At 39.9% G+C, this 23,666-nt stretch overlaps 1 non-coding gene and 1 pseudogene across 1 annotated transcript; both read left to right on the top strand.

Moving 5' to 3' along the window:
* LOC148564433 (uncharacterized) overlaps positions 1-23,666 on the top strand; it is a 60,666-nt pseudogene that overhangs the window by 4,245 nt on the left and 32,755 nt on the right.
* LOC148564435 (small nucleolar RNA R71) lies at positions 4,454-4,561 on the top strand. The gene has a single exon (XR_015884175.1). It is a non-coding gene; the product is annotated as a small nucleolar RNA R71 (small nucleolar RNA).

Here is a 23,666-nt window from a genome sequence, read left to right as displayed (position 1 = left end):
AGGTCCTATTTATAATAAACTAGCTACTAGGGTTTACATGAGTAAGTATTTGATGTATAAATCCACTTCCGGGGCCCACTTGGTGTGTGTTTGGGCTGAGCTTAAGTGTTGCACGTGCAGAGGCCATTTGTGGAGTTGAACGCCAGTTTTTGTGCCAGTTTGGGCGTTCAACTCTGGTTTTGGATCCTTTTCTGGCGCTGGACGCCAGATTTGGGTAGAAAGCTGGCGTTGAACGCCAGTTTACGTCGTCTATTCTTGGCCAAAGTATGGACTATTATATATTTCTGGAAAGCCCTAGATGTCTACTTTCCAACGCAATTGGAAGCGCGCCATTTCGAGTTCTGTAGCTCCAGAAAATCCACTTTGAGTGCAGGGAGGTCAGAATCCAACAGCATCAGCAGTCCTTTTTCAACCTCTGAATCTGATTTTTGCTCAAGTCCCTCAATTTCAGCCAGAAAATACCTGAAATCACAGAAAAACACACAAACTCATAGTAAAGTCCAGAAATGTGAATTTAACACAAAATCTATTAAAAACATCCCTAAAAGTAACTAGATCCTACTAAAAACATACTAAAAACAATGTCAAAAAGCGTATAAATTATCCGCTCATCACAACACCAAACTTAAATTGTTGCTTGTCCCCAAGCAACTGAAAATCAAAATAGGATAAAAAGAATAGAATATACTATAAATTCCAAACTATCAATGAAACAGAGCTTCAATCATATGAGCGGGACTTATAGCTTTTTGCCTCTTGAATAGTTTTGGCATCTCACTTTATCCATTGAGGTTCAGAATGATTGGCATCTATAGGAACTCAGAGTTCAGATAGTGTTATTGATTCTCCTAGTTCAGTATGATGATTCTTGAACACAGCTATTTTATGAGTCTTGGCCGTGGCCCTAAGCACTTTGTTTTCCAGTATTACCACCGGATACATAAATGCCACAGACACATAATTGGGTGAACCTTTTCAGATTGTGACTCAGCTTTGCTAAAGTCCCCAATTAGAGGTGTCCAAGGTTCTTAAGCACACTCTTTTTTTTGCTTTGGACCTTGACTTTAACCGCTCAGTCTCAAGTTTTCACTTGACACCTACACGCCACAAGCACATGGTTAGGGACAACTTGGTTTAGCCGCTTAGACCAGGATTTTATTCCTTTAGGCCCTCCTATCCACTGATGCTCAAAGCCTTGGGATCCTTTTTATTTGCCCTTGCCTTTTGGTTTTAAGGGTTATTGGCTTTTTGCTCTTGCCTCTTGGTTTTTAGAGCTTTTGGCTTTTTCTGCTTGCTTTTTCTTTCTATTTTTTTTTTCGCCTATTTTTTTTTTCTGCAAGCTTTGCTCTTTGCTGCTTTTTCTTGCTTCAAGAATCATTTTTATGATTTTTCAGATTATCAAATAACATGTCTCCTAGTCATCATTCTTTCAAGAGCCAACATATTTAACATTCTTAAACAACAACTTCAAAAGACATATGCACTGTTCAAGCATACATTCAGAAAACAAGAAGCATTATCACCACATCAATACAATTAAACTAAGTTCAAGGATAAATTCAAAACTCATGTACTTCTTGTTCTTTTGAATTAAAACAGTTTTTATTTTAAGAGAGGTGATGGATTCATAGGACATTCATAACTTTAAGACAGAGTTACTAACTACTAATGATCATGTAATGAAGACACAAACATAGATAAGCACATAACATAGAAAATGAAAAACAGAGAAAGTAAGAACAAGGAATGAGTCCACCTTAGTGATGTCCTTGAGCTCTTCTATGTCTCTTCCTTGCCTTGGCTGCTCCTCCTTCATTGCTTTTAGATCTTCTCTGATTTCATGAAGGATGATGGAGTGCTCTTGATGTTCCACCCTTAGTTGCTTCCAATAATTGTGTGGAAGAAAATGTATCCCCTGAGGTATCTCAGGGATCTCTTGATTTGCAGTCAAATGTTCTACCACTGAGCTATAGACCCTTGATGGAAGCTTTTGTCTTCCCTTTCCTCTTTCTAGAGGTTTCTCTGGCCTTAGGTGCCATCAATGGTTATGGAAAAAACAAAAGAGCTATGCTTTTACCACACCAAACTTAGAATGTTGCTCGCCCTCGAGCAAAAGAAGAAAGAATAGAAGAAGAAGAAGAGGATATGGAGGAGATGGATGGAGGTGTGTATTCGGCCATATGGGTGGGATTGGGTGGGAGAGAGATGTTGAATTTTGAAGGTAGTGGTTGTATGGATGTGAGTGGTAAATGGAAAAAAAGAAGGGATGATCATGAATGGAAAGAGAGATGATGAGGTAGGTGGGGATTCTGTGGGGTCCACAGATCTTGAGGTGTCAAGGCATTTACATCCCTGCACCAATTTAGGCATGCAAAATGCCCTTGCACACAACTCTGGGCGTTCAGCGCCAGGTTGGTGCCCATTTTGGGCGTTCAACGCCCCTTTGCTGCCATTTCTGGCGTTGAACGCCAGAACCATGCTTGTTCTGGGCGTTCAGCGCCAGGATGCTCCCATTTTGGGCGTTCAGCGCCAGAACTATGCTCTGTTCTGGCGTTTGAACGCCAGACAGATGCTCCTCCAGGGTGTGATTTTTCTTCTGCTGTTTTTGATTCCGTTTTCAATTTTTATATTTATTTTGTGACTCCACATGATCATGAACCTAAGAAAACATGAAAAACAATAAAAATAAGAATTAGATAAACATTGGGTTGCCTCCCAACAAGCGCTTCTTTAATGTCAATAGCTTGAAGTGAGCTCTCATGGAGCCTCACAGATGTGCAGAGCTTTGTTGAGACTCTCCAACACCAAACTTAGAGTTTGGATATGGGAGTTCAACACCAAACTTAGAGTTTGGTTGTGGCCTCCCAACACCAAACTTAGAGTTTGACTGTGGGGGCTCTAGTTGACTCTGCTTGGAGAGAAGCTTTTTCTGCTTCCTCCCCATGGTTGCAGAGGGAGATCCTTGAGTTTCAAACACAAGGGAGTTCTCATTCCATTGAAGGAATATTTCACCTCTGTCAACATCAATCACAGCTCTTGCTGTGGCCAGGAAAGGTCTTCCTAGGATGATGGATTCATCCTCTTCCTTTCCAGTATCCAGGACTATGAAATCAGCAGGGATGTAAAGGCCTTCAACCTTTACTAACACGTCCTCTACTTGTCCATAAGCCTGTTTTCTAGAGCTGTCTGCCATCTCTAATGAGATTTTAGCAGCTTGCACCCCATAGATTCCCAGTTTCTCTATTACAGAGAGGGGCATGAGGTTTATTCCTGAACCAAGGTCACACAGAGCCTTAAAGATCATGGTGCCTATGGTACAGGGTATTATGAACTTTCCAGGATCCTGTCTCTTCTGAGGCAATGTCAGTTGATCCAGATCACTTAGTTCATTGATGAACAAGGGAGGTTCAACTTCCCAAGTATCAATGCCAAATAATTTGGCATTTAGCTTCATGATTGCACCAAGAAACTTGGCAGTTTTCTCTTCAGTAACATCCTCATTCTCTTCAGAAGAGGAATACTCATCAGAGCTCATGAAGGGCATAAGGAGGTTCAATGGGATCTCTATGGTCTCTAGATGGGCCCCAGAGTCCTTTGGTTCCTCAGAAGGAAGCTCCTTATTGATCACTGGACGTCCCAGGAGGTCTTCCTCCTTGGGATTCACGTCCTCTCCTCTCCTCACAGGTTTGGCCATGGCGCTTATGTCAATGGCCTTGCACTCTCCTTTTGGGTTCTCTTCTGTATTGCTTGGGAGAGTACTAGGAGGGATTTCAGTGATCCTTTTACTCAACTGGCCCACTTGTGCTTCCAGATTTCTAATGGAAGATCTTGTTTCATTCATGAAACTTACAGTGGCCTTAGATAGATCAGAGACTAGATTTGCTAAATTAGAAGCATTTTGTTCAGAGTTCTCTGTCTGTTGCTGAGTGGATGATGGAAAAGGCTTGCTATTGCTAAACCTGTTTCTTCCACCATTATTAAAGCCTTGTTGGGGCTTTTGATCCTTCCATGAGAAATTTGGATGATTTCTCCATGTTGAGTTATAGGTGTTTCCATAAGGTTCACCTAAGTAATTTAACTCTGCTATTGCAGGGTTCTCAGGATCATAGGCTTCTTCTTCAGAAGATGCCTCTTGAGTACTGTTGGATGCAGCTTGCATTCCATGCAGACTCTGAGAAATCATATTGACTTGCTGAGTCAATATTTTGTTCTGAGCCAATATGGCATTCAGAGTATCAACTTCAAGAACTCCCTTCTTCATAGGCGTCCCATTGTTCACAGGATTCTTTTCAGAAGTATACATGAACTGGTTATTTGCAACCATGTCAATGAGTTCTTGAGCTTCTGCAGGCGTTTTCTTTAGGTGAATGGATCCACCTGCAGAAGTGTCCAATGACATCTTTGATAGCTCAGATAAACCATCATAGAATATATCCAGGATGGTCCATTCTGAAAGCATGTCAGAAGGACACTTTTTGGTCAACTGTTTGTATCTTTCCCAAGCTTCATAGAGGGATTCACCTTCTTTCTGTCTGAAGGTTTGAACATCAGCTCTAAGCTTGCTCAGCTTTTGAGGAGGAAAGTACTTGGCTAAGAAAGCTGTGACCAGCTTATCCCAAGAGTTCAGGCTGTCTTTGGGTTGAGAATCCAACCATAATCTAGCTCTGTCTCTTACAGCAAAAGGGAAAAGCATGAGCCTGTAGACTTCAGGATCTACTCCATTAGTCTTAACAGTATCACATATCTGCAAGAATTCAGTTAAGAACTGAAAAGGATCTTCAGATGGAAGTCCATGAAACTTGCAGTTCTGCTGCATCAGAGAAACTAACTGAGGTTTCAGCTCAAAATTGTTTGCTCCAATGGCAGGAATGGAGATGCTTCTTCCATGTAAATTGGAATTAGGTGCAGTAAAGTCACCAAGCATCTTCCTTACATTATTATTATTTTTGGCTGCCATCTCCTTTTCCTGTTTGAAAATTTCTGAAAGGTTATCTCTGGATTGTTGTATTTTGGCTTCTCTTAATTTTCTCTTCAGAGTCCTTTCAGGTTTTGGATCTGCTTCCACAAGAATGTTCTTATCCTTGCTCCTGCTCATATGACAAAGAAGAAGGCACAGAAAAGTAATAATAATAATGGAGATCCTTTATACCACAGTATAGGGATTCCTGTGTGAGTGGAAGAAGAGGGGGAGACAAAGAATGTAATATAATGGAAGAAACACAACTGTGAGGATGGAGGAGAGGTGAGATGAGATGTTAGGATATGAATGAATAAATAGAATTAGATGGGGGAGGGATAATTTTCGAAAATTATTTTGAAAAAGAGTTAGTGATTTTCGAAAATGATTTTTGAAAAATGTTAGTAATTTTTCGAAAATTTTTGAAATCAAAAATGAAAAATAGAAATAATTAGTTAATTAAAAAGAAATTTTTGAAAAAGAGGGAAGATATTTTCGAAAATGAGAGAGAGAGAGTTAGTTAGGTGGTTTTGAAAAAGTTAAGAAACAAACAAAAAGTTAGTTAGTTAGTTGAAACAAATTTTGAAAAGATAAGAAGTTAGGAAGTTAGAAAAGATATTTGAAAAGATATTTTTGAAAAAGATAAGATAAGAAGATATTTTTGAAAAGATATGATTGAAATTAGTTTTTGAAAAAAGAGTTGATTTTTAAAATCACAATTAATGACTTGATTCACAAGAAATCACAAGATATGATTCTAGAACTCAAAGTTTGAATCTTTCTTAACAAGCAAGTAACAAACTTCAAATTTTTGAATCAAAACATTAATTGATTATGTTATTTTCGAAAATTTGATTTAAAAATAAGAAAAAGATTTTTGAAAAATATTTTTAGAATTTTCGAAAATAACTAAGAAATTTGAAAAAGATTTGATTTTTGAAAAAGATTTTCAAAAAGATAAGATTTTCAAATTGAAAATTTGATTTGACTCATGAGAAACAACTTGATTTTAAAAATTTTTTAAAAAGTCAACTCAAATTTTCGAATTTGATGAGAGAAAAAGGGAAAGATATTTCTTTGATTTTTTGAATTTTTATGAAAACATGAAAAATATGCAATGCATGAAATTTTTAGATCAAAACAATGAATGCATGCAAGAATGCTATGAATGTCAAGATGAACACCAAGAACACTTTGAATGTCATGATGAACATCAAGAACATATTTTTGAAAAATTTTTAATGCAAAGAAAACATGCAAGACACCAAACTTAGAATTCTTTAATGCTTAGACACTAAGAATTCAAGAATGCATATGATAAACATGAAAAGACACAAAACAAAAATTCATCAAGATCAAACGAGAAGACTTACCAAGAACAACTTGAAGATCATGAAGAACACTATGAATGCATGATATTTTCGAAAAAATGCAAGATGCATATGCAAGTGACACCAAACTTATGATATGACTCAAGACTCAAACAAGAAACAGAAAATATTTTTGATTTTTATGATTTTCTAAATTTTTTGTATTTTTATTTATTATTTTTTTTTTCGAAAATTATTGTGAAAAATAAAAATAAGGATTTCAAAATTTTTAATATGAGTTCCAGGAATCTTGCCATGTTAGTTTTAAAGCTCCAATCAAAGGGTCAGGCATGGCTTAATAGCCAGCCAAGCTTTAGCATATAATTACATGGACTGGAGTGATTAGTTGGATGCCAATCCCAAAGTAGTTTGGGTATGGCTTTACAGCCAGATAGGCTTCAACATGCTTCATGAAACACTAGAATTCATTCTTAAAAATTCTGAAGAAAAATAATATTTTTGAAAACATTTTTTTTTTTTAAAAACAAGTGAGAAAATTTTGAAATATTTTTGAAAAATTTTTGAAAAGAAAACAAAAAGAAAATTACCTAATCTGAGCAACAAGATGAACCGTCAGTTGTCCAAACTCAAACAATCCCCGGCAACGGCGCCAAAAACTTGGTGCACGAAATTGTGATCTCCAGGCTCGAACAAATCCTGGTAATGGCTCCAAAGCTTGGTGCTCTGATCTTAATTCATAATTGTCACAACTTCGATACAACTAACCAGCAAGTGCACTGGGTCGTCCAAGTAATACCTTACGTGAGTAAGGGTCGAATCCCACGGAGATTGTTGGTATGAAGCAAGTTATGGTCACCTTGTAAATCTCAGTTAGGCAGATATAAATTGATAATGGAGTTTTTGAATAATAATTAATAAAATAGGGATAGAGGCACTTATGTAATTCATTGGTGAGAATTTTAGATAAGCGAATGGAGATGCTTTTCGTTCCTCTGAACCTCTGCTTTCCTGCTATCTTCATCCAGTCAGTCTTACTCCTTTCCATGGCTGGCTTTATGCAAGGGCATCACCGTTGTCAGTGGCTACATCCCCTCCTCTCAGTGAAAGATATGCTCACATGCTCTGTCACAGCACGGCCAATCATCTGTCGGTTCTCGATCATGCTGGAATAGGATTCACCCTCCTTTTGCGTCTGTCACTAACGCCCAGCACTCGCGAGTTTGAAGCTCGTCACAGTCATTCAATCATTGAATCCTACTCAGAATACCACAGACAAGGTTTAGACCTTCCGGATTCTCTTGAATGCCGCCATCATTCTAGCTTACGCCACGAAGATTCTGGTTAGGAGATCTAAGAGATATTCATTCTAGCTTTATTCATGTAGAACGGAAGTGTTTGTCAGGCACGCGTTCATAAGGGAGAAGGATGATGAGCGTCACACATAATCATCACCTTCATCACGTTCTTGGGTGCGAATGGATATCTTAGAAGAGAAATAAGAAGAATTGAATAGAAAACAGTAGTACTTTGCATTAATCTTTGAGGAACAGCAGAGCTCCACACCTTAATCTATGGAGTGTAGAAACTCTACCGTTGAAAATACATAAGTGAAAGGTCCAGGCATGGCCGAGATGGCCAGCCCCCTAAAACGTGATCAAAGGATCATAAGGTAATCCAAAGATGCCTAATACAATAGTAAGATGTCCTATTTATAATAAACTAGCTACTAGGGTTTACATGAGTAAGTATTTGATGTATAAATCCACTTCCGGGGCCCACTTGGTGTGTGTTTGGGCTGAGCTTAAGTGTTGCACGTGCAGAGGCCATTTGTGGAGTTGAACGCCAGTTTTTGTGCCAGTTTGGGCGTTCAACTCTGGTTTTGGATCCTTTTCTGGCGCTGGACGCCAGATTTGGGTAGAAAGCTGGCGTTGAACGCCAGTTTACGTCGTCTATTCTTGGCCAAAGTATGGACTATTATATATTGCTGGAAAGCCCTGGATGTCTACTTTCCAACGCAATTGGAAGCGCGCCATTTCGAGTTCTGTAGCTCCAGAAAATCCACTTTGAGTGCAGGAAGGTCAGAATCCAACAGCATCAGCAGTCCTTTTTCAACCTCTGAATCTGATTTTTGCTCAAGTCCCTCAATTTCAGCCAGAAAATACCTGAAATCACAGAAAAACACACAAACTCATAGTAAAGTCCAGAAATGTGAATTTAACACAAAATCTATTAAAAACATCCCTAAAAATAACTAGATCCTACTAAAAACATACTAAAAACAATGTCAAAAAGCGTATAAATTATCCGCTCATCAGTAGGTTTGGTGTGCCTAGAGTACTAATTAGTGATGGGGGCACTCATTTCTGCAATAAACAGCTTTACTCTGCTTTGGTCCGATATGGAATTAGCCACAAAGTGGCAACTCCATATCATCCACAAACAAATGGACAGGCTGAAGTCTCAAATAGAGAACTAAAATGAATCCTGGAACGGACTGTAAGTACCCATAGAAAGGATTGGGCAAGGAGTCTGGATGATGCTCTATGGGCATACAGAACTGCATTCATAATTCCTATAGAGACCTCTCCATACTAGCTTGTGTATGGAAAAGCATGTCACCTGCCAGTGGAACTGGAACACAAGGCCTACTGGGCAACCAGATTCCTAAACCTTGATACCAAGTTAGCTGGAGAAGAAAGATTGCTCTAGTTGAATGAGCTAGAGGAAAAGACTATGGGAGACGACCTAGGATTTATACTCCCAGTATTTTATTCTTAAATCTATGATAACTCTTCTAAATTGATAAGCGGATTTTTGCTGGTTAAGAACTGTACTTGCAACGTATTTCTTATATTAATTTCTTAATCGGCCAATTTTTGCCACGTCAGCTGTGTTCTTCTATGAAGATGATTCACCTCCCTTTGGTGCTATTGATAATACTATACACCTAGAGCTTGCTCTACATCCCCAAACCTAAAAAGTTTGCTTGTCCCTAAGCAAAGAAAACTTGGTCCCCTCTTGGCGTTGAACGCCAGAACTGCTTCCCTTACGGCGTTGAACGCCCAAGCTTTCTTCTCCCTTTTGGCGTTGAACGCCAGTAAGGGGCATCCTCCAGGGTGTTTTGTTTCTCTCCTATGTGTTCCTATTTCTGTTCTAATGGCTACATATGATCACAAACGTTAGAAAAACTAAGAGAATTATGAAAAATAAGAGAAAATAAAATAATATGAAATCAAACTAAAATAACTGAAAGAAAGAAGAAAAGACTATGGGATACTTATGGTTGGGTTGCCTCCCAAAAAGTGTTTCTTTAATGTCATTAGCTTGACACTTGATTGTTGAATTTCTTCCTCTTCTTCCAGTTGGTTAAAAGACATGACTCTATGGGAGAAGAGGAGAAGATTAATCCCTTCAGATTTGAATTCCTCCTAACAAGGTTTCTGGTATTGTTATCAGCTTGATTCTCTTTGTGTGTTAGGGTAGGGGTTGTATTGTTTCTCCATCTCCTATGCAACTTTCTCTTGGGACCTTCCTCCTTGGTGGGTAGTGATTTCCCAATACCAAACGTAGGGTTGATGTCTGGGGAAACTGTATGAGTTTCCACCAAGGGAGGAGGATTCAGTATTGTACTCTGCATGCAAGTACCTCCTTTGTCAGGGGGTCTTGGAGATTTAAAGACCTTGAAAACCATGTGATCCTTATGTAACCTCAGCACCAATTCGCCTCTCTCAGCATCAATGAGATTTCGTCTAATAGAGAGAGACGTTTGCTCCAAAACCTCAGTAAAAGGAACACTGATTTGTAGCTTTTGAAAGACTTCCAAGATATGTGAACAGTGCTCGTCCTTGGTCTCCTTTTAGGGCTTCTGAGGGTGTGGTGCTTCAAGCTCTTGAATAGGTGTCATAGAGAAGGCATGTGACAGTGTAACCTCGGGCTTTTCTGGAGCTTTTCTCTCTTCTGACACTTTAGTAGCTTGTACTTCCTCTATTATGATGGCCTTGCATTCTATGCTTGGGGTAGGCACTGTGTCACTAGGAAGAGTGAGAGGTCTCTTAAGTTTCTTGGGAAGGTTCCTCTGAATAACTACACTGCACTCCTTAGTAAGCACCACTGTATCTACTTCTTTCCAATCCCTCTTGTTATTCAGTATTTCCTTCATGAACATAGCATATGAAGGCATTATTCAGAGCCTCTACAAAGGAGATTTTGATCTCCAGCTTCTTGAAAACTTCTAAGAACTTGGCGAATTAATTAGCTTTTTCTGCTTTTTGGAGTCTTTGAGGGCGTGGTAACTTGGCCTTGTACTCAAGGGCCATGAGTGGTGCAGGGTAAGCACCCCTAGGGACTGAGGAAGGGTGGTCAAACTATCTAGGGGAGGTGTCTCCCGAATTGATGTGTCTGTTGTCCCCCCTTTCTGGGCGTTGAACGCCCTTGGTGATTCCTTATTGGCATTCAACGCCAGGGTTTCTCCCTTCTGGGCGTTGGACACCCTTGTTATCCCTATATGGTGTTCAGGGCCCTTAATGGTGCTTTGAGTTGTAGCTTGTTCATCTTCTGCCATTTCCTCTTCCCCCTGCTTCCCACTGTTCTGGGGCTGGTTGTTCAGGTTCCTTCCACTCCTCAATTGGATGGCTTAGCACTCTTCTCTTATCTATTCAAACAAATGCTATTTAGTCTGGTTTAATCGTGCTTCTATATTCTTGTTGGAGGTTTGGGTCTCCTGCAACACTTCTTTCAAACTTAGTAACTATTGTGTGAGGGAATGTTGCTGTTGGGTTAATGATTCACTTTGTTCCGGAGGGTTAGATTCATTAGACACTGTCTTGACCTCTCCTTTCATTGAAGTCTCACCAGATGAGTATAGATGCTGGTTGTTAGCGACTGTCTCAATGAGTTCTTGAGCTTCTTCAATTGTCTTCTTCATGTGTTTTGAACCACCAGCAAAGTTATCCAGGGACATCTTGGCATGTCTGTGAGTCCATAATAGAAAATATCCAACTTAACCCAATCTAAAAACATTTCCGTCGGGCATTTTCTAAGCATCAGCTTGTACCTCTCCTAAGCATCATAGAGGGACTCGCTTTCTCCTTGCTTAAAGGTCTGGATATCTATCCCAAGTGTTCAAACTCCCCTTGGACTGGTTGCAAAGCCAATTCTTTGCTTGGTCCCTTACAGCAAATGGGAAAAGCATCAGCCAGTAGACTTCAAGATTTACTCCATTGGTCTTTACAGTATCACAGATCTACAGGAAGTTAGAGACGAATTTATTGGGGTCTTCCTGTGGGAGTCCATGAAACTGACAATTTTGTTGCACTAGGAAGATCAGCTCTGGGTTGAGCTCAAAAGGATATACTCCAATAGGAGGTATACTAATGCTGCTTCCATAGAGATCAGGGTTGAGAGTTGAGAAAAATCCTAGGGTTCTTCTGAGTTGCGCACCTCCATCTAGATACATAGTGATTCTAGTGTTCCTGCACAGTCAAGAAACAAAGAAAGGTGGGGAGTCTCTATGTCAAAATCTAGAGAACTCCCAGTGAGATACCCAAAAGATAATTTTTTTTAAAAGAAATTCTGAATATAAATAAATAAGAAAAAATAGAAAAATAATAATTAGAAATTTCGAAAATTAAAAAGAAAAAGTCAATTAAAGATTTTGAATTTCAAAATTAAAGAAGGAAAAACTAACAAAATGCTAAACTTTTAAAATTTGAATTTTAAAATAAAGATAGGATATAAAAATTTAAGAATCAAGGGAAAAAGATAAGATAAAGATCAAAGATTAAGATAAGATATGATTTAAAAAAATTTTAGAAAGAAAATTAATTAAAAAGAAAAAGAGAAAATTTGAAACTTTTATAATTTAAAAAGAAGAACGAAATATTAAAAGACATTAGACTTTTAAAATTGAAATAAGATAAAGTAAGATTTGATTTTGAAAATTTTTGAAAATTAAAAAGAAAGAGTCAATCAAAGATTTTAAAATTTAAATTCGGAAAGAAAAAGTCAAACAAGATAAGATTAGATTTTAAAAATTTAAGACAGAATATTTGATTTGAAAAATTTTGAAATTAATAAGAGAAAGTCAAAGAAAGATTTTGAAATTCAAATTTTAAAGAAAGAAAAATTGTAACACCCTACCATAGAGAGTCTTATACTTAAGTCATAATTCAGAGACGATAAGGTATTACGACCTCTAAAAATTAAAATTTAGTACATATAGTAGTGTGAATAAAGATTATAACTAGGAGACTTTGAAGAGAAGAGGTAAAACAAAATCGCAACTCGAAAGCGCAACACTCCGATCGAAAACGTGATGAACAAGGATAAACCAACGCAAGATTATATATACAAAGGAGTGCCAAAAATAGGAATATCAAAACTCAAAATCTGGTTGCAAAGTTAACCAGTCCGAGCATAGCAATATATACAAGTAAATAAAATAGGAAACCCCAAAGGAAACCCAAAGGGACATAAATACAAGAAAACCTATCCTCCAAAATTCCCTCTAAGAGGAGTCATCACAGTTTGTATTATTTAATGAAGATAAAAGTATCCAAGCAAAACATATAAACCAAAATAGAGTCCGAAGAACAAAGGATCTTTGCTAATCCAGAAGTCTCCAGTATGCCTCAGTGAGAAACCTCACGTCCTACATCTGAAAACCACAAAATCCGCTTGGGTGAGAACCAGAGGTTCTTAGCATGGTAACAGTTCCCACATATTTAACATGTAATATCAGAGGAAAGCCGAAGGCAATCCTAGAACTTCCATCAGATAAATCAGAGCTTATAAACAAACTAAACCAAAAATGGCAACTGACTAAAGATTCTTCAATCTAACTAATACTTCCCGTTCCAAATCCTTCAAACCTCCCAACCACCAACAGGAGTATAATATGGCAAACACAGTTATATCAGACAAGAGATATACAAATAGGAACAGATAAGGCATTTAGACAATTCGCAGGTAATATACAGTCAAATAGGCAATCTCAAACAATTCACATAATATCCATATGATGAATGTCTGTCCCTAATGGCTGATGATATCATCTGTCGGTTATATAGCCAACCCGACAAGTCCTGGTAGCTAACCATTGGACTGTCCCTCTATCGCGCATCCCCAACTCGAGTTATACTTGATCATCATCGTGATCATAAACATAATCCATATCCAACACCCTCACTGGTGTATATTCACGGGGGAGAGCTCATCCGGAACTTTCACAGTGTCCGGCCACCCTTACGACATAGGGTCAATAGAGTATCGAGTCTCCACCTGGAGCACATGGTGGCTAGCCACTACTTTCTTCCAGAAAAACTCGTGTCTCAAATAGTGGAATTGCAACATTCACATTTCATTCAATAGCATATATGCATTTCATACTCAGCCATAATTCAATAATGGCACCGCCATAACACGGCAATAACTCAGCCATCCGGCTCATGGTTAAATCCATAACCAGCCAATTCATAACAATTACAGCCCTTAGGCTCATGGCACATACAACACTTCTACTGCCATCCTCCGCATCTCATATAGTCATCTTTAATCCTCATTAATCATTCATTTTTCCTTTGCTTCACTCGTAAGTTATCACATTCCATACCTCCTTTTCTTATTGCTAGGCATATCATAATGATTTAAGACATAAGTGGTGAGATCGGAGGCTTAGAAGTATGAAATTTGGCTTTGCAAACTCAAAAATAAACTTTGGGATGAAAACAGGGCCACGCGTACGCGTCCTCCACGCCCACGTGTGGGTGGCCAAAAAGTTCATCGACGCGTATGTGTCCCCCACGCGTACACGTGCATGGGAAAACAGTCACGGGATGCCTACGCATCAGCCACGCATACGCGTGGGTGCATTTGTGCCCCACGCACAAATATGGCGCACTGTTCACGCAACTCTCGGGAATTTTGGCTGGGCAATCATTTTAGCACATCGATGTGTACGCGTGAGCCACGTGCACGCGTAGATGGCGTTTTTCTGAAAAATGACACATACGCGTCAAGCACGCCTACGCGTAGGGGGTCATTCTACCAAAAATTTTTCAAAGTTAAAAGCTGCAGAATTCACACATTAAACCCCCAATCTTCCAAGGTACATAACTCCTCCATTTTAAATCATTTTTCGCCCGTTCTTTGAACGGTATAACCACCCCGAATCCAATTTTAGTTTTAAATAGATTTGGCACAAAACGGATATTCAGAGTTCAAGTTACATCCCATCAAAGTATGCCCAAAAACCACATTTGTATTCGAAACCACAGTGCCATTTTCAAAACATCCCAATTCCAACCCTTTTCAAAATCAAGGAAAGTATGCCAAAAATCAACTCAAGCCTCTTCAACTCATACATTAGCATATTTGACACATTACAAGCCAACCTCTCACCATTTCATTCCATCTCAAATAATTAGCCTAATATTAAATACATTAACATGACATATACCCTTCCTCATCACAATTTCTAATCACATCATTACCAATTAACCAACATTACACATAATCACTACCATGCTCACTCTCACATGGTTCCATCCATAATTCAACCTCAATCATTCATCAAGCATATATCATAACATGCATTTTTCTCATATATCACACCATCAAGGCATCAATATTCATAATCACATATATGACTACATCATATATCTCAAGCATTCAACAACATCAACAATTCAATGCCTATCTTAGGGCCTCTAGCCTAAGTTTTTCCTACCACATTACATTTTAGATACGAGAAACCGAGACAATACCTTAGCCGATTTCCCAAGCTCAACCGGAGCACTTCCAAATCACTTGTCTACAAGCTCTCAAGGTCTCAACACCTCCAAGAACAAATTTTTACACACCAAGCCCTTTCTTAAGCTTTCCAAAAATCTCAATGAAGCTCCAATATTCACAAACACACTACCTAAGCCACGATATCACACCAAAATACAATAGCTCAATACCCACAACCACAAATTCAATATTTTCACTAGAGTTTGGAATTTCTTACCTTATCCAAGGACCAAGGGAGCTAGAACAAGCCTTCCCCTCAATCTAATGTGATCCTATAACACAAAGGAGCTCAAAACCTCAACATTTTTGCCCATGAAACTCGAAAATAGGGGCTGAGATTCGAAGGAGAAAACTTGACTTACCTCAAGATTGATTGTATGAGTTTTGTAGAGCTCTCTGCGATGAACGCGTGGCCGCAAACAGTGCGGCAATCGGCTCTAGATCAAAAGTTATGGTGGTTTGAAGATCAACCAAGGGAGAGAACTTGAGAGAGTGTTCTTCCCCCCTCTACCACCATTTTCAGCGTGAGAGTGTTGTGAGGAGAGAGAGTGCTGAAAATTAGGATTTTGGTTTAGTTAGGCTGGGCCAAGGGCCCACTATGATTTTGGTTGGCCCGGTTTGGCCCGTTCGGTCTAATCTTGGTCCGATTTCTGCAAAATTGGTACCGAAATTCTCGTCTTAATCTCCTCTATCATGTTTAGCCATAAAAATCACATTTTTGGCTTTCTAGAATAAATTCTCATTTACGGGTTCATTAGCTGTTAATTAACCGGGTTTTCATTCTACCCACCTAATTAGGAATTTTGCCCACAAAATTCAAATTCAATTACCTGAGAATAAGTGCGGATAATCCATTTGCATCTCTGACTCAAGCTCCCAAGTGTGTTCCTCAACACCACCTCGACTCCATGCCACTTTGACTAATGAAACCTCTTTTCCACGCAACCGTTTGATACTAGTGTCATCAATTCTGACTGGAGTCACTGGAAGCGTCAAATCTTCTCTTAACTGAACCAATCCAGGTTCTAACACATGGCAAGTATCAGGAGTGTACTTTCGAAGCTGCGACACGTGAAACACGTCGTGCATGTTCGAAAGATGAGGTGGTAGAGTCACCCGATACGCCACCGGTCCAACACTCTTCAGGATCTGAAATGGGCCAATGTATCGAGGATTCAACTTCTTTGCTTTAATCACCCTACCTACTCCCTTGGTTGGAGTAACTTTAAGGAAAACATGGTCTCCTTCCTCAAATTCCAAGGGCTTTCGCCTCTGATCGGCGTAACTCTTTCGGCGACTCTGCTCCGTAAGCATCCTATCTTGGAGTTTCTTGACTTGTTCAGTAGTCTCAGCTATCATCTTCGGTCCCAACAAGCCTTTCTCTCCCGCTTCATACCAGCACAGCGGAGATTGACATTTCCTCCCATATAAAGCCTCATACGGAGCCATTCCGATGCTCGCATGGTAGCTATTATTGAATGCAAATTCCACTAACGGCATATATCGATCCCAACTTGCCGGTTGGTCCAAAACACAAGCCCTCAACATATTCTCCAGTATTTGGATCGTCCTCTCAGATTGACCATCTGTCTGAGGATGGTAAGCCGTACTCAAGCTTAGTCGGGTTCCGAAAGCTTTCTGAAATGCACCCCAAAACCTCGAAGTGAAGCGAGGATCTCTATCAGAGATTATAGTAGCCGGTACACCATGAAGTCTCACAATCTCTTTTTATGTACAACCGTGCGAGCTCCTCAAGGGTGTAAGTCATCCGAATGGGTAAAAAGTGAGCTGACTTCGTTAGTCGGTCCACAATTACCCAGACAGCATCAAAACCGGCCCTAGTCCTTGGCAATCCCGACATAAAGTCCATCGCAATGCTTTCCCATTTCCATTGTGGAACCTCTAAAGGTTGCAACGTCCCGGAAGGTCTTTGATGTTCAATCTTTACCTTTTGACAAGTTAAGCACTTCGAGACATACTCCGCCACGTCATTCTTCATACCCGGCCACCAAAACATTACCTTTAAATCATGGTACATCTTAGTACTTCCCGGGTGAAAAGAAAATCCGCTCTTGTGTGCTTCTTTTAGGATATCTTGCCTCAAAGTGCCAACATCCGGTACAATGATCCTATCCTTGAATCTCCATAGTCCATCCTTATCCTTCGACACTCTCCACCGTTTCCCTTGCTCAATAGCTGGTAACACCTTCCATAACGCATCATCATCTTCATGAGCCTTTAGGAGTTCGGATTTAAAGTCACTTGAGATCTCTAATCGACTCAAACATAGGGTTCCAGATACTTCCTGAGCACCAATTTTTAGGCTCGAGAATCCCTTGAGTAACTTCTCTTCTTGAAGCATCATCCAAGCCGCATACAACGACTTCCGACTTAACGCATCCGCCACTACATTCGCTTTTCCCGGATGGTAATTCAACTCAAATTCGTAGTCCTTCAATAATTCCATCCACCTTCTCTGTCGCATATTGAGCTCTTTCTGATCAAAGAGGTATTTCAAGCTCTTGTGATCAGAGAAAACTTGGAACTTAACCCCATAGAGATAATGCCTCCACACCTTCAAGGCAAATACAACCGCAGCAAGTTCCAAATCGTGCGTAGGGTAGTTAACTTCGTGTGGTCTCAACTGCCGTGAGGCATATGCCACTACATTATGATGCTGCATTAGCATGCACCCCAGACCCTTTAGTGAGGCATCACAGTACACCTCAAATGGTTCGTTCGTCTCAGGTAACACCAACACAGATGCGGTGGTCAACTTTTTCTTCAACGCCTGAAAGCTTTCCTCACACTCAGGAGTCCAAACAAATTGCGCATCCTTGCGGGTTAACTTTGTCAATGGCAAAGCTATTTGCGAAAAGCCCTTGATAAATCTCTGGTAGTAGCCAGCTAAGCCTAGAAAACTCCTCATCTCAGTTACCGTGGTTGGTTGCTTCTATTCCATCACTGCCTCCACCTTGGATGGATCAACTATTATCCCCTGTTTACTCACTACATGCCCCAAAAACTTCACCTCACTCTTCCAGAATTCATATTTAGACAGTTTCGCATAAAGTTTCTTTTCTTCAATATCTACAACACGGTCCTCAAGTGTTCCGCATGCTCCTCTTTGGTCTTGGAATAAATTGGTATGTCATCAATGAAGACAACAACGAATTTATCCAGAAATGGACGGAAGACTCTATTCATATAATCCATAAACACCGCAGGAGTGTTTGTCAACCCAAAAGACATTACAGTGTACTCGTAATGACCATAACGTGTCCTAAAAGAGGTCTTAGGGATATCCTCTCCCCTCACCCTTATCTGGTGATAACCGGATCGTAAATCGATCTTGGAAAAAACCCCAGCTCCTTGTAACTGATCCATGAGATCATCAATTCTCGGCAACGGGTACTTATTCTTTATTATGACCTTATTCAGCTGCTTGTAATCCACACAGAGTTGCATACTCCCCTCATTCTTCTTTACCAGTAGCATTGGTGCACCCCACGGAGAAACACTTGGTCGGATAAAGTTATTACATAGCAGATCCTCCAACTGAGACTTTAGCCCGGCCATTTCCAGTGGTGACATCCTATAAGGAGCACTCGAGATTGGTCCAGCCCCAGGCACCAACTCGATAGCAAACTCAACCTCTCGGTTAGGTGGAAATTCATCAATATCATCGGGAAACACTTCTGGAAACTCACACACCACTGGAATTTGTTCCAATCTTTTATCATCACCCGAAACACCCGCGGTCAACAACAGAATACCCTAACATTCGGTCCCAGAGCAATTCACCATCATAGAATTCAAGTAGTAACTATTCGCCACAACCGGCCCTTCCGTATCTTCTGGCACGAAACACACTATTTTTGTAGAACAGTCGAGCAGGACATGGTTCTTAGATAACCAGTCCAATCCTAAGATGAGATCAAGACTGATCATCGGCAAGCAGATTAAATTATGGACAAAATCACGCTGCTTGAACCGAAAGAAAACTTGCGGGCATCCTAGCCTAGTTATCATGGCTTCATGAGTGGCATTGTACACTTTTAGGTCATAACCTAAGACTATAATCTTCAATCCTAACTCATAAGCTTTTTCAAATGCAATGAATGAGTGCGATGCTCCCAAATCAAATAAAGCATTTAAAGTTTGACCAGCCATTTTACAGTTACCTCGAATAAGTGCCTCAGATCCCTCAGCACCTATAGCTGAAGTGGTGAACACCCAACCAGTCTGCTGTGCTTTTCCTGCACCTTGCTTTTGCTTCTCTAGGCAGTTTGGGGCCTTATGTCCTGCCTTGCCACAAGAATAGCACAAACCCCACCCGGCCTTTCACGGGGCTCCCAGAGGGTGACTTCTGCACTTAGCACATGCTTGCTCACTCTGAGGCTGCTTCCCAAATCTCTTTCCTTGGGAGTTGTTGTTGTTGGACTTCGTGAATGAGCCTCCCCGCTTGAAAAGCGGACCTCTAGGTGCAAGGTTCTTCCTTCGGTTCTGTGGGAATGATCCCTTGTGACTTCCTCTCTCAGCAGCCGCCTTCTTAACACACTCTTCATCAACCCTACACTTGTTCACCAACTCGGAGAAAGTTCGGATCTCCACTGGTCCCCGAACTCCATTTCCGTTGTTGCCATGGTTGTTCATCTGTTGCCCAAGAGCTTGGGCAGTGGCCTGCATAGCAGCAGCTATATTCTCCAATGCCGCCATAAAGTTCACCGGGTTATTAGGGTTAACCTTCGGCACACGAGCATTAGTACGACCACTCCCACGGCCTCTACCGCGTCCACGAGGTGCCATCTGGTTCCTATACACACCAAACAATCGATATTAAGTTGATCAATCTCAATATCGGAAGTCTAGTGCTTCAAAGTCCCAAATGCATGCTCATGAATGTTTATGCCAGTTATATCAAGCAGATATACTAATAGCACATAACACACATACAGAAAATGCACAGAAGCATAGTCAGTCAATCCCTCAGACTCTATAGGAACGAACTGCTCTGATACCATAATGTAACAACCTACCATACAGAGTCTTATGCTTAAGTCATAATTCAGAGATGACAAGGTATTACGACCTCTAAAAATTAAAATTTAGTACATATAGTAGTGTGAATAAAGATTATAACTAGGAGCCTTTGAAGAAAAGGCGTAAAACAAAATCGCAACTCGAAAGCGCAACACTCCGATCGAAAACGTGACGAACAAGGATAAAGCAACGCGAGATTATATATACAAAGGAGTGCCAAAAACAGGAATATCAAAACTCAAAATCTGGTTGCAAAGTTAACCAGTCCAAGCATAGGAATATATACAAGTAAATAAAATAGAAAACCCTAAAGGAAACCCAAAGGGACATAAATACAAGAAAACCTATCCTCCAAAATCCCCTCTAAGAGGAGTAATCATAGTTTGTATTATTTAATGGAGATAAAAGTATCTAAGCAAAACATATAAACCAAAATAGAGTCCCAAGAACAAAGGATCTTCGCTAATCCAGAAGTCTCCAGCATGCCTCAGCGAGAAACCTCACGTCCTGTATCTAAAAACCACAAAATCCGCATGGGTGAGAACCAGAGGTTCCCAGCATGGTAACAGTTCCCACATATTTAACATGTAATATAAGAGGAAAGCCGAAGGCAATCCTAGAACTTCCACCAGATAAATCAAAGCTTATAAACAAACTAAACCAAAAATGGCAACTGACTAAAGATTCTTCAGTCTAACTAATACGTCCCGTTCCGAATCCTTCAAACCTCCCAACCACCAACAGGAGTATAATATGGCGAACACAGTTATATCAGACAAGAGATATACAAATAGGAACAGATAAGGCATCTAGACAATTAGCAGGTAATATGCAGTCAAATAGGCAATCTCAAACAATTCACATAATATGCATATGATGAATGCCTGTCCCTAATGGCTGATGATATCATCTGTCGGTTATATAGCCAACCCGACAAGTCCTGGTAGCTAACCATTGGAATGTCCCTCTGTCGCGCATCCCCAACTCGAGTTATACTTGATCATCATCGTGACCATAAACATAATCCATATCCAACACCCTCACTGGTGTAAATTCATGGGGGCGAGCTCATCCGGAACTTTCACAGTGTCCGGCTACCCTTATTATATAGGGTCAACAGAGTCTCGAGTCTCCACCTGGAGCACGTGGTGGCTAGCCACTGCTTTCTTCCAGGAAAACTCGTGTCTCAGATAGTGGAAGTACAACATTCACATTTCATTCAATAGCATATATGCATTTCATACTCAGCCATAATTCAATAATGGCACCACCGTAACACGGCAATAACTCTGCCATCCGGCTCATGGTTAAATCCATAACCAGTCAATTCATAACAATTACAGCCCTTAGGCTCATGGCACATAGCACTTCCACCGCCATCCTCCGCATCTCATATAGTCATCTCTGATCCTCATTGATCATTCATTTTTCCCTTGCTTCACTCGCAAGTTACCACATCCCCTAGCTCCTTTTCTCATTGCTAGGCATATCATAATGATTTAAGACATAAGTGGTGATATCGGAGGCTTAGAAGTATGAAATTTGGCTTTTAAAACTCAAAAATCAACTTTGGGATGAAAACAAGGCCACAGGTACGCGTCCTCCACGCGCACGCGTGGGTGGCCAAAAAGTTCATCGACGCGTATGCGTCGCCCACGTGCACGCGTGCATGGGAAAGTAGTCAAGGGACGCCTACGCGTCAGCCATGCGTACGCGTGGGTGCATTGGTGCCCCACTGATAAACCACTAATTTATGGTTTATCTTGTGTTTAATTGAATGGTTTTATTAAGTCTTTGCCCACTTATTCAAACTAATTGCATGGTTTTACATTTTCCTTCCTAATCTTGTTTTATAATTGGAAACTTGCTTCTCAAGCCTCTAAATTACCAAATATTAATCCTCTCTTATTACCATTCGATGCCTTGATATGTGTGTTAAGTGTTTTCAGAGATTACAGGGCAGGAATGGCTTAGAGGATGGAAAGAAAGCATGCAAAAGTGGAAGGAATACAAGAAATTGAAGGAACTGCTAAGCTGTCCAGCCTGACCTCTTCACACTCAAACGGTCATAACTTGAGCTACAGAGGTCCAAATGAGGTGGTTCTAGTTGCATTGGAAAGCTAACATCTGGGGCTTCGAAATGATATATAACTCGTTATAGTTTCCGTACATAAAAATGACACGCACGCGTGAATCACGTGGATGCATCGTTCTGCAGAAAATTCAGCGTGGCAGATTTCGTCCCCATCGATTTCTGGGCTGTTTTTAACCCAGTTCTCAGCCTAGAAAACACAGATTAGAGGCTATAAAGTGGGGGAATACATTCATTCATTCATACAACATTCATAATTCATAATTTTAGGTTTTAGATGTAGTTTTAGAGAGAGAGAGAGGCTCTCTCCTCTCTCTTAGGATTTAGGATTTAGGATTTCTCTTAATTTTAGGATTGCTTCTTCTCAATTCCAGGTTCAATGTTCCTTTAATTTAGAATTCTTATATTTTCATTTATTCCATAGTACTTTTTCATTTAAATCTATTATTTGTTTAATTGTTTCCAATTGAATTTTAATTACCATGTTCCCTTTTATTGTCTTCAAGGCATTTTTATTCTAGTAGATTTTCCCCTTTTGGCTTTAGTTGAGTAATTGGTGACACTTGAGTTGTCAAACTCAGCTGTTGATTGATTATTAGAAATTACTGATTGATTTGGATCCCTCTAAAGCTAGTCTTTCCATAGGAGTTGACAAGGACTTGAGGAATCAGATTGATTAGTCCACTTGACTTTCCTTTATTTAGTAAGGGTTAACTAAGTGGGAGCAATAACAATTCTCATTACACCTGATAAGGATAACTGGGATAGGATTTCCAGTTCTCATACCTTGCCAAGAGTTTTTATAATTATTTTGTTTCCATTTCCATTTACTATTGTTGCTTTTTATCTTATACATTAAAAACCCCAAAAATATACCTTTCCATAACCAATAATAAATACACCTCCCTATAATTCCTTGAGAGACGACCTGAGGTTTAAATACTTCAGTTATAAATTTTATTGGGTTTGCTTAAGTGACAAACAAAATTTTTGTACGAAAGGATTCTCTGTTGGTTTAGAAACTATACTTACAACGCGATTATATTTGTGAATTTCTTTACTGGTAGAAATCCGATCGTCACCCACGCACAAAACTGGAACAATGCTCACGTAACTCTCAGGAATTTTGGTTGGGCAACCATTTTAGCACATCGACACGTACGAGTGAGCCACGCGCACGCGTGGATGGCATTTTTCTGAAAAACGACGCATACGCGTCAAGCACACCTACGTGTGGGGGGTTATTCTACCAAAAATTTTTCTAAGTTAAAAGCTACAGAATTCACACATTAAACCCCCAATCTTCTAAGGGATATAACTCCTCCATTTTAAATCATTTTTAACCCGTTCTTCGAACGGTATAACCACCCTGGATCCAATTTCAGTTTTAAACAGATTTTGCACAAAACGGAGATCCGGAGTTCAAGTTACGTCCCATCAAAGTATGCCCAAA

Source organism: Arachis ipaensis, chromosome B5 (assembly GCF_059453495.1).
Source record: "Arachis ipaensis isolate K30076 ecotype BB chromosome B5, ASM5945349v1, whole genome shotgun sequence".
Classification (NCBI taxonomy): Eukaryota; Viridiplantae; Streptophyta; class Magnoliopsida; order Fabales; family Fabaceae; genus Arachis; species Arachis ipaensis.
Note: the sequence above shows the minus strand (reverse complement) of the source record. Positions and strands in the feature narration are given on the sequence as shown.